Raw genomic sequence first — 11,480 nt, 5'->3', positions numbered from 1 at the left:
CTTATGAAAAGTAAATCGACGTTTTCCGGTACTCTGCATACATAATTAACCACCGTTATCGATTACTATTTGGATGTTTTAGGAATATCTGTGGCTGATGTTGCATTTCCAGCGATTTTTGGACTTTCATGAAAACATTTCTAGAGAAGCAATTCAAAAATTCGCTTTGATCGATTGCATGTTTTCACCTCCCGCTTCTTGATGTAGCTATAATAATATTGATTTGATAGCGGAGAGTTCAAAATACGTTTCGAAAAGTTGCTGGAGCTGGTGCAATTTTTAATTGAAGATTTATCAAGAACATCCATTGAAACGAATAAGAGCTTCTAAAATCTTTCAATATAAAAATAGCGGTGTATTTGAATATATGATTCATGATCATTGCGGAACAGCTAGACCAAAACTGACATAGGTTTTTTTTCGATATAAGATTGATTGTTATAGAAGAATAAACCATGGATTGACTCATTATTGACAGCATGATTTTCTTACAATCCAGTTTGAAATGATAGGTTCAATAGTAACATAGAATATCAACCAACCAGACCGTAATAACTTCTAAGCCACCATAACAACAAGAGCTAACATGGAATCTCGAGTAAGGCTGGGTAATCAGTTGGTAATTTATAAAATAAATGATTTTCACGGTTAACCAACCAATTGCATTACATAATTAAGTTGATTTTCTTTTCATATGTTGATTTGTTTCATTTAACAGCTGTTTTCGTCATATTTCCGAGGTGGGCGAAAAATGGATCCTTAGGTGAACGAAATTAAGATTTTCGGGGTCGAATTTAGAGGTTCGGACACCCATCAGGAAATTTCTATTTAACTCGACTAGATAAGTTATTTTGGCTGTAAAGCAACCCGAATGTGCAACACAATGTTTATTGTGCACTATACAGTAAATACTGCACATCGTCGAAGTAACACATGAAAATGTATAACGTTGACATGTTAGTTATGAATAAAGTGGGCGAATTATGAGTCCGTTACCCTACCTAACTGGTGGTAAGTTTTCCTCAGCATCTATAGTTTTGCGTAAAATAAAACGATTTTCTGGGGAATTACCGTAAAAAACTAGTAAATTTCAAAATTTACGAAAGACGAAAGCTGTGTGTTGAGATTTTGGATATTATTTATATCATTGATCTTGTGATAATACTTCTCAAACAAAATAGAAAGAAGTAAACAGAAATAAACCACACATGACAGTGAGCATCTTTTCGATGCGCTAGTGTCATTCGACCATTTTATTTATGTGCGAGAGCCGACGCTTGTTCTACATTTACGAGTGAAAGTCTACTGCACGCACACTAACGAAACGAATGAAATGAAAGTGTTGATCGTATACAAACAGCCGGGACATCGAAAAACAACTAGGAATCCTTCAGTCAATGGTGAGTCATGTGGTTAAAGGATGTTCCAGTAGTAATCAGAACCACAAGCGTATGATGAAGCATCTAATGATTAGACTTGCGTCAAGGAGGACTTCCGGCAGCTTCCGGGGCTACCGTTGTTCGGTACCAGAATCAATGAGTGGTAGATGAAAAATGTATGGAGTTTGACATTTTTCATCTACCCCTCATTGAATCTGATGGCAGGGATTTTGGTACCCACTGTTTCGGTTGGTTTGCCCTAAAACAACTGGAATAGAGTAGATGTTCCATAGTTGTCAGTGGAATTATTTTCGAATAAATATCCTTATAAATGGGAAAAACACGAACTCAACGTTTGTTTTCAGTACAATGTGAAATATAATATTGACGCCGTGATAACACAGTGCAACAAAAATTGATTTTTTTCTGCCTCGGTTTCTATATATAATTTTTGTGTGTATTTTGATGCAAAACCAAATTTCCCCGAGTTTGAACATATTTCTACTTAAGGGGCAATAATGGCGCCATTTTGAATTTTTGAGAAATCCGAAATTTTTGATGTTTTTTCGACGCCATTCTGTTTTAAGACCAAATATCAAAATTCTATGAGTTTGTCCACATATTGGCATCTGCTTACCCATCTTTAAAAAAAACAGATCTTAAATCGAAAAAAACTGAGCTCAAAACGGTGATTCTACGAAACCGGTTTTGGCATAGTTTAAGTATTTTTCACAGAGCAAAAAAATATTGAGTATGTATGAGCATTAACGATAATGCGCTAATCAAGGATGGAAAAACTCGTATCGCAAAACAATCATTCGGGTATCGTTTCTGAACGTGCTATTTTTAAGCTTTCAATCCTAGTAAACCATCGCTATTAAAAGTTACACATTCTCAAATTTGCAAGAGACAACTTAGAGCAAAGAAATATATGGTAGCTTTCTTTGATGATTTTTTTTCAGTATTGCCTGCTTTAGGCAGAGCGAGCAACATATAGCGAGTGTTTCACGAAAGAATCGTAAACGATTGCACACAAGCGATCGCAATGATTCTTTCAAATGTTAGTTGCTTGTAGGTGGAATTCGGCTACTCCACGTCGTGCTTTCACCGTGATATACCACGATGATTCTTGGTGATTGCAAGTATCACATGCTAATGCACCATGCTACAATTTCCGTTAGCATTGATGATACCTGCTTGCTCCGGTAAGCAAATAATTGAACGCAATCTAACGTTCATTTGGATTCATAATTTTGAATCACTGGCGATAATATCTCAAAGGTTCTCGCGATAATGTTGAATGCAAGTGAACTTGGATACAATAAATACTATCGTGTTTGAATCATTCAGTCTCCTTCTATGGTATTCAGAACTCTTAGAAGCGAAAAACAATCAGCAGCGTTTCTATGGAAAACTTGTACGCGAGTAGAAATAGTTGAACGATAACTGATGAATCAAAGAACACATTTGCATGAAATATTGCTAGTGAGTGAACTTTTCCATGCTTGGCGCTAATATTTAAAAGTGGTAGTCAAATTATATCTTATATTAAATTAGGTTAATCTTGACGTTAAATTAACTTATTTGAAATCTGTTTAATGTAATATCAAGAGTGTAAGCGATACTCAAAGATACAATAACAATTTTGAATTACATGATCCTCCCCCTTTTGCGGGTAGGCGGTTGCATTTTTGGCCAGGACCAGTCAAAACATAAAAATCTCGCTTCAGCTATGAGACAGAATCATCGCGTCTTCGATAAAGTCAAATGCGACCTCCTTCCCGTAAAAAAGCGAGGATCATGTGATGCCAAATTGTTATTGTATCTTTGAGTATCGCTTACACTCTTGATATTACATTAAACAGATTTCAAATAGGTTAATTTAACGTCGAGATAAACCTAGTTTAGTATTGTAGGGAAATTTGGGCAAAATCGACATGTTGCTGACATTTTACGTAGATCAGACACCTACCAATCGATTTCTGAGACTTTTTGGAAATCTTTTAAAATTTTCCACAACTTTGCTGAAGGAAGCTATCTGGTATATTGAAAATTAGAAAAAAAATTTCTCTAACTGTTAGGTGGATTGATCGAAAAACTAAAAACGCCAAAAGTAGTTCTATGAAACAATTTTGCTGAAGACATTGAGTACATAAAATCAGTTTTTCACAGTCAATTCTAGAACGATTACGATTTTTCGAATTTGTACCACTGTGCACTGTGGGATTTTTAAATAAATCTTTCCACCAATTGTTAATGTTTTGAAATATAACCCTTGAAATGTGTAGAAACTATTTTGGAAGTTATTTCATGAAATGGTGGTTGAAAAACGTGCTTTACAATAAGTATTTCGTCGATTTTATATCACTTTTTTGTACTTTACTACCTTTAAAAGGGCATTAGGGTAAGGGACTAATTCGTCAGGGGTTTTCTTCGTCTTAATTTTTGCTTCATTCTAATGAGAAATATATGACGGAGAAAACCCCTGCCGAAGTAGTCCCAGACCCTACTGAAAAATGTACAGTACGATAATTTTGAAATTTTGACCAGAGATTCTGGACGTCATAACGAATCGAATGGTGTACTCAGATTCTTTGGTGCATTTTTTTGATAATAACGGTCTGCGGGAGCAGCATGCAGCACTTTCTTTGTTTACATAGGTGAAATTTATTGGAATTTTGTATTTTGTCAAGTGGTTATCGAAATGGCTCCCAAGCAAGAAGTGCTTCAACAAAAAATATGAGTGCGGTCGTGAAAAATACAGACTGGCCCCAAGAACTTTGTGAAGAAGTGCTTGGTGTGGCAGACTATCTGTGGGCGCAGCAAATTCAGCAAGCTGTTCTGGCATCACGAATCATTAGGAACATTCATGAGCATATCTAGCTCACCATGCAAGAAAAAAAAACGCTATTTTTGAATCGATTAAAAATTGAATGAGAATTGGTGCGAAAATAATCTGAGAATTGCAAAATTTTACGTCTACATTACACATTCCAGAAACACTCAGAATTTGTTTTTTAATTATTCAACTGTTGAAATTACAGATAAACATTTACTCAATTTTTTTTCTTTTTGACTACCCTCATTTTATATTTTAGAAATATCGGAGGAGGACTGGCAACAAGTAACAGAACGGAAGGTCAACTTCAGGTATATGATCGAACAGAAAGTGCACACAAAAAGGACTGAAAAATGACAATTGAATTTTCTGTGCTCTCGGGCAATATATATTTGTCGTGTACGTTTATGCCGCTTTGCCAGTGGTATAATGTGGCATAATTTATTCGATGTTTTGAATTGACGGTTATTTCAACAGTTTAACCCGTTTAATACAATCTATTACGTTCGATGTAAAAACGTTTTGGGAAAAATTCGCAATTATTCACATTTGTGGAGTTTGTCATATTACAATAGTGTAACGAAGGTATTGTAATCGACAAGTGTTGATTTGAAACACGAGCAACAATCAATGTTATTGAAAAATCGTGAGTTTTAAACCGTTAATGTTGCAATTCTTCCATTTACAATTGTACCATGTGTTATAGATGGTTATTTTTGAAAATTGTTAAAATATAAAATGCAGCTCGTGAGTTTTTTTTTCAACTCGAGAAAGTACTTTGAGTTTTTAAAAATCATGGCACAGATGGATTTTTTAACGCAAATTTTCCGAATATTTATAATAAATGAATCACATCTTTATTCGGAAATAAAATTTATAAACTAGTTTCATCCTCTTATTAGATTATATTAAATATTTTGCCGATTGACTCTAGTCCATTCTGGAGAATATAGATTTTCTACTCATTGATGCGACATGCGACATGCGATTTAAATAAAAATAAGCAGAATAAGGTTAAGTAAAATCAGGTTAGCTTCTAGGGCAACGAATAATGCGATTGTAAGAGGTCCTGGTTCCATTGTGCAGTCTTTTTCTTGAAATCTGATAAAAATCTAATCGTGATTCGAAAAAATGCGCTCGAGCAGGCAGAAGTCTGTAAAAATCTGCACACATTTTGAGAAAGTCATTGGGAAAAAAATGTAGTTAACCATCCCGCATAATCAATAACCATAAAACGTGCCTAACAACTAGTTCGGGATATAGTTTCGACTGTATGGGGTATCGTTAAACCATATGGATTATCATCCGTTTATGGTTATTGATTATGCGGGATGGAGATTGAAAAAAAACCGCACATACCTGCGAATCAAAACAAATCAGCGTTTTGCTGACAAATCTGGTATCCCTGCTGACAACCGAAAGTGACAACCTTACAGAACACTGAAAAAGGATCTCAAGAGGTTCGTTTCAAGAGGTTTCTAAATGCGTCGTAACCTGAGATTACTCCGAAGTAATCAATGTCATTTTTTTCGAGTAATCCAAGGTAACCATCAACAATCAATGACAAATAAACTCAAGTACGAGTAGTCAAAATTTATTTTATTATTTATTCACTTTTCGGGTTTCTTGCATGCATTTGAATGACGTTCAATTTTGACATAAGAGCGCTTTTTAGATGGATGAGGGCCCAACTAACAAACCCACGACTAATGAGCAACCGGTAAGCGAATCACCATTGTATATCAATAGTGCCTTACCCCTAGCGTTCGTTCATATATGGAAACATTCGTATAATAGATAACGCGCTCAGGGGAGAGGTGGAAGAAAGGTATCCAGCGAAGTGTTAAACTGCATAAGACCACCATGCAAATTTGCGTTACTTAGTTGATGGGGTTTTGAAAATTTCCGAACTTCACGTTACGTAATATACGAATATTCTTCAAGAGGACTCTAAACGAGGTGGTAATTAGAGACTTGAAACAAAAGATGCGACTCTCACTTTTTGTAACTCGTGTTAATAATCTGATTATTTTCACAGTTAAAAGGAGTAGATTACTAAAAAACAATAAAGGAACAGTTCTACAATTATCTATGCCGCTATCTGAGTCAGCTGTTTTGAAGGATGCTAGGGGCAAGATACTGCGTAACTCAATAGGTGATTAGTAATCCTAACAAAAAGAAACAACCGGTGTCATCTTGCAACCTGGATAGCTCAACCCAACGCGTGAAAGTCCTTTACTAGTTGGGCTACGAATTTAGTGCAACTAGCAAAATTCGATTGTATTCATTGTTACTAAGTGTTTATCGTTGCATTTTCAGACACACCTCTAGTTACATCAAACCTCTTTGAAGTCATATTAACGTCGTTGTGATGTTGGTGTATAGAAACATAGTAAAACGGTATGCCAAAAGTACAACCGGCTATATTGCAAAAAAAAAGCCAATGACTAAAGTTGTTTATTAAAACAACCGATGACCAAAATTCATCGCATCTTATAATATACTATTTCGATGCATTCAAATTATAAATCCGGTAAAGCTTCATACCTTGCTACTGATATTCATTCATTTTAGAAGCAATTCACAACTTGAAACACATGAATTTGCGATTTTCATTTGCTTAGTTAGTAAGAATCTATTAACAAGTAGAAAAAGTTATTTGCTGTCGCTTGGTGATGCTTCGTCTCCAACCGTACAAAACAAAAAAACGCTTCCCCGCTCGTGCCTACTTGTTGATCAAACCGTTTCAACATGTCGCTATGGTTGGGAAGTTAATGTAAATAAATAAATAAATTAATGATAGATATTAATAAATATATTAACCAATATCGTGTAATATTACCGAAATATTTTTCATGAAATAAAGTTGTCAAGCCCCTAGAAATAATGTGTTTTCCTTCTCACAGATGCTTAGCAGGGTTAACCTGTAGTGTTTCCGCCGACAGATTTATACCAGTGTGTTTGATTGATTTCGATAAAAGTAGTATAAATTCTGTTTATTTTCCGTGTAAATAGCGTTCTTTCCACCCCTAGGGAGCGCTGCAAAATTAACTGAGCACTTAGCAGTTTTCGTATCACAGATGACCTTCCGTTCTGTGAACAAGGCCAACTGGATGCTGTGCGCGATTTGCTCTTCGTATAATTTTAGCAAAAAAGTTATTTCTTAGCGAAAAAAATTAGTGTGATTGATCAAAGTGTTAAGTTTAGGGTCTACTGCTACTCGGAAAAGTGAAGAAATGTGCCAGCGTATATCGTGAAACAGATAAGTAGCATTTTTTTTGTTGTGTTGGGTTTTGTTTGTTTTTAAGTCGTACTTCAGAAAGATTGAAAACAGATCGAAAAAGCATCGGTTTTGGGTTTGTGTCTTGGGCTGATTGAAGAGATTTTGAGCGCTATCTACCTTCGGATAGAGGGCCACACAGTAGAGGCGATCAGTAAATGGTTGCCATATGTTTTTCGAATCAATTTTTATTATTATTTTTGCGTGTTTTACTTTAAAAGTTCGACAGTTTCAGCTAGTGAAGGCAGTCTACCGAGATCTTTTTTGCATGCCGTAATACATCTTATTGTGTTTTATCATTCATTTTAATTAATTTCACATCATATAAGCATCATCGGAATATATATACATGCGTGTCTTTCAGTCACGCGCACGACAAACGAAAGTTACTCAAATTGCCTTTTTCCCAAGCAAACTCTGAAGCTGAGGTACACTAAAGTTTGTTATTTTTTCGTGGGTAGCAACCCAAACACTCCTGTTCTGACTACAAGTTACCTTTGCTTTTAGTCCTCCACTCACCTCCTCTCGCCTAGTATGAAGCCAGTCGTAAGGAAATCAAAGCTAACTGCGTCTTAACTAATATTCGGCACACGTGTTAAATTAGCACATGGCTATAGGTTCTGATGCAGGTGCATCGACAAAAACCGCCAAAAACGTAATAAAGGGCGGAAGGCAATTTTAAGCTGTAAGAAAGACAGTATCAAAGATATCAAGCATGTGAATGAAATCTAAAGTTAGCCAAACCACTGTCGGTTGATTATGAACGTTATTTCATAGTTACATGATCAATAAGTTCTGTAATGTCATGGCATTACCATCAAAATTAGGTTGTCAAGTGATGAAATAAGGCAGTACCTGTTGTAGTTCATTGAGGATAGACTATGAAAAAGTCAAGAAAATAATGGGGATTATAAACCTTTTTGCTCGAGAAAATAAGCAGTTTGTTTTTTTTTAAAGTGTGTAGCAAATTTTTATATGCATTGAAATTGTAATTTTTCAATAGTACAGTTATTCGATAGCAGAAAGTTGTTTGTTTAATGAAAAATATCAATTACGACCGAAGACGTTAATAACGAACATTTATAAAAAAGAGAAGACAGTAACTCGGCAAAGCTAAATTTTATGCAAAACATCATATCGAGTTACAAGTTTAGCTTATGGCGCGTGACAAGCCGCACTTGAAATCTATTCAACTTTCTCCCTATTACTCAAAGCTCTAACAAAATTTACAAAAATGTTCTCAAGAAGTTGTACTCAAAGATAAAGCAATATATTTTTTTTTCGATATTTTTAAAAATAGAAAAGACATTCAACCTACACAAGACATGCTGCACATATTGTACCCCAAATTAATTCTTTTGCTAATACGTGAAAATTTTAGCTGTTTCAAAAAAACTCAGAGTATCAGATAAACCCATTTCCGACGAGTGACATTCAAACTTTGATTCAAGTTCTACAATTATACTTGAAAATTTTCACGATGAAATTATTCAGTAAGGTACAGATTGATCTTTAATTTCAATACAGTTTGTGTTAATTATGTTTATAGTTGATGAGTAATAAGAGTTTGAAGTTCATTTTTTGAGGTAAAAACTGATTTCTCTGCGCCGGGATCGGGTTAAGCTATTGGCCATTATTTTTGAATATTATGTAAAAATCTGATCAACAGTTTTGATTCAAAATATTTTGATATATGTATCGACATAAAATTTTCAAAGTTTTAAAAATTAAACATAGGTTTATCTGCTATCCTGCAAATGCGCTACAGTAAGCCACCTTTTTTTATTTTTTATCAAATAATATTTGTTTGCTTATGTAGAAGAAGACGAATACAAAGAAGTAGACAAAGGTGGTGGTGATGGGATGAGGATTGTTATGTTGTTACGCAACACTATAAAAGGTTTCTGTGATGGAACGCAGATGACAGATGTTTCATGCGCGTCATTTATCATGTGTGAAAGAATATCGGAGTATTAGAGAGGGATTTGAGCTACTCATCAGTGATTGAAAGAGGACAGTACTTCGTTATTCCAAGCTTGGTTATTGTTAATAACAAATTGCAGAGACAAACTTTTGCATGTGTGAATATTTTTTTCAGCAATCCAGTATTTTTTCATGAGCAATGTTTTTTGTACATTCTGTGCTGAACACGCATCAGTATCGGACGTGTTTGGTGATCGCTCCGATAGAATATAAAACAAAAGAAGTGTGAGCAAGTGTTGGCATTGTTTGCCTGGTCGAGTGGAATTTAATCGAGTTCAAGGTCGCCCGCCTTTGTGCAACTGTTTCGCATCGTGATTGCCAGCTGGTGCGTAAGACGATTGTGCTACAGCAGTGGACACAAAAGAGGAAAAAGAAGAAGCCATCAGTTGACAGTGCAGCTGTGTCGCTGTGAAGAGTGATCTCACACCCGGCTCGCTGCTGGTGGCTGTTTGGTGCTGCTGTATTGGTGCTGCGGACTGTAACGGCTGCAGCTTCGAGCGATCGGACAACCAACCTTGCTGGAAAGGAGAAGCAAAAAGGTACGTGTTCTTGTCGGCGCTAGTGCGCTAGACTTAGCGCGATGAATGTAGATCCCTCGCCTCCCGCGCCACCATCCCCGAACCCCTCTGACCCTGACCCTTCTGTTACCCCCTCCCCTGTTCATTCTTCAGTCCCCCCTCGCCCCAGGCTTTACCCAAACGGAGCCCAGGGCAGCTATACTGTCTATTTTCGGCCAAAGGCGGGACCGAAATCGAAACAGTTGAACATTTTGCAGATTTCGAAAGACCTGAAAAGGAGTACAAGGGCGTGACCGAAATTTCCAAGGTCCGATCTAACAAGCTCCGTGTCGTGGTCAGTAATCTGAAAGAGGCCAACGATATAGCTTGCTCTGAGCTCTTCACACGCGAGTATCGCGTTTACATGCCCGCACGAGACGTGGAGATCGACGGTGTCATAACCGATTCGAGTCTGTCCGTCGAGTGTATACTGGAAAGTGCCAAAGGGTGCTTTAAGAACAAAACATGTCCCGATGTAAAGGTGCTCGACTGCAAGCAACTGCGGTCAGCATCGATCATCGGTGGCAAAACAGTATACACTCCGTCAGACTTGTTTCGAGTTACGTTTGCCGGGTCAGCACTACCAAGCCACATCTCGATCCACCGGGTTCGTCTCCCTGTGCAATTATATGTGCCTCGCGTCATGAACTGCCTGAATTGTAAGCAGTTAGGCCACACCGCCGCCTACTGCTGCAATAAGGCACGTTGTGGCAAGTGTGGGGAGAATCATGCGGATGATTCCTGCAGTAAAAATGCTGAAAAATGCATTCACTGTGGGGAGAGTCAGCATGAGCTCTCGACATGTGCGGTGTACATGCAGTGCAGGGATAAAATAAAGAGGTCTTTCAAAGAGCGTTCGAAACGTTCGTACGCTGAGATGCTGAAGAAGACCGTTACCAATTCTCCCATTACATCAAACCCTTTTGATCTGTTGTCCTCTGATGAAACCGATTCTGACGATTCACCAGGGGGAACATCTTACGCCAATCCTGGGGAGTCTAGAAAGAGGAAAAATATTTCCTCTCCTAAACTTCCCAGAAAAGGTCCTAAGATTTCTCAAAGTGAAATGAAAGTTACAAACAAACCAAACAGTGCTGCGGAAAAACCGAAGCAAACTCCTCCTGGGCTCCCAGAACGAGTTCCCAGCACTGCCAGGAACATCTAAAACCCCAGTTGCTCCTCTTACACTCCCAGTTGATGAAACAAACTCTGGATTAGTGAAATTTTCTGACATTGTGGACTGGATTTTTGAAACTTTCAATGTACCCGATCCAATCAAAATTTTTCTTACAGCATTCCTCCCAACAGTTAGATCATTTTTGAAGCAGTTGACTGCCCAATGGCCCCTCCTTGCAGCGATTGTATCCTTCGATGCCTAATTCAACTGCGTATATGAAGGATTCTATCTCTGTCTTACAGTGGAATTGTAGAATTATTTTACC

Source organism: Wyeomyia smithii, chromosome 3 (genome assembly GCF_029784165.1).
Source record: "Wyeomyia smithii strain HCP4-BCI-WySm-NY-G18 chromosome 3, ASM2978416v1, whole genome shotgun sequence".
Lineage (NCBI taxonomy): Eukaryota > Metazoa > Arthropoda > Insecta > Diptera > Culicidae > Wyeomyia > Wyeomyia smithii.
This window is presented reverse-complemented; position numbering follows the sequence as displayed.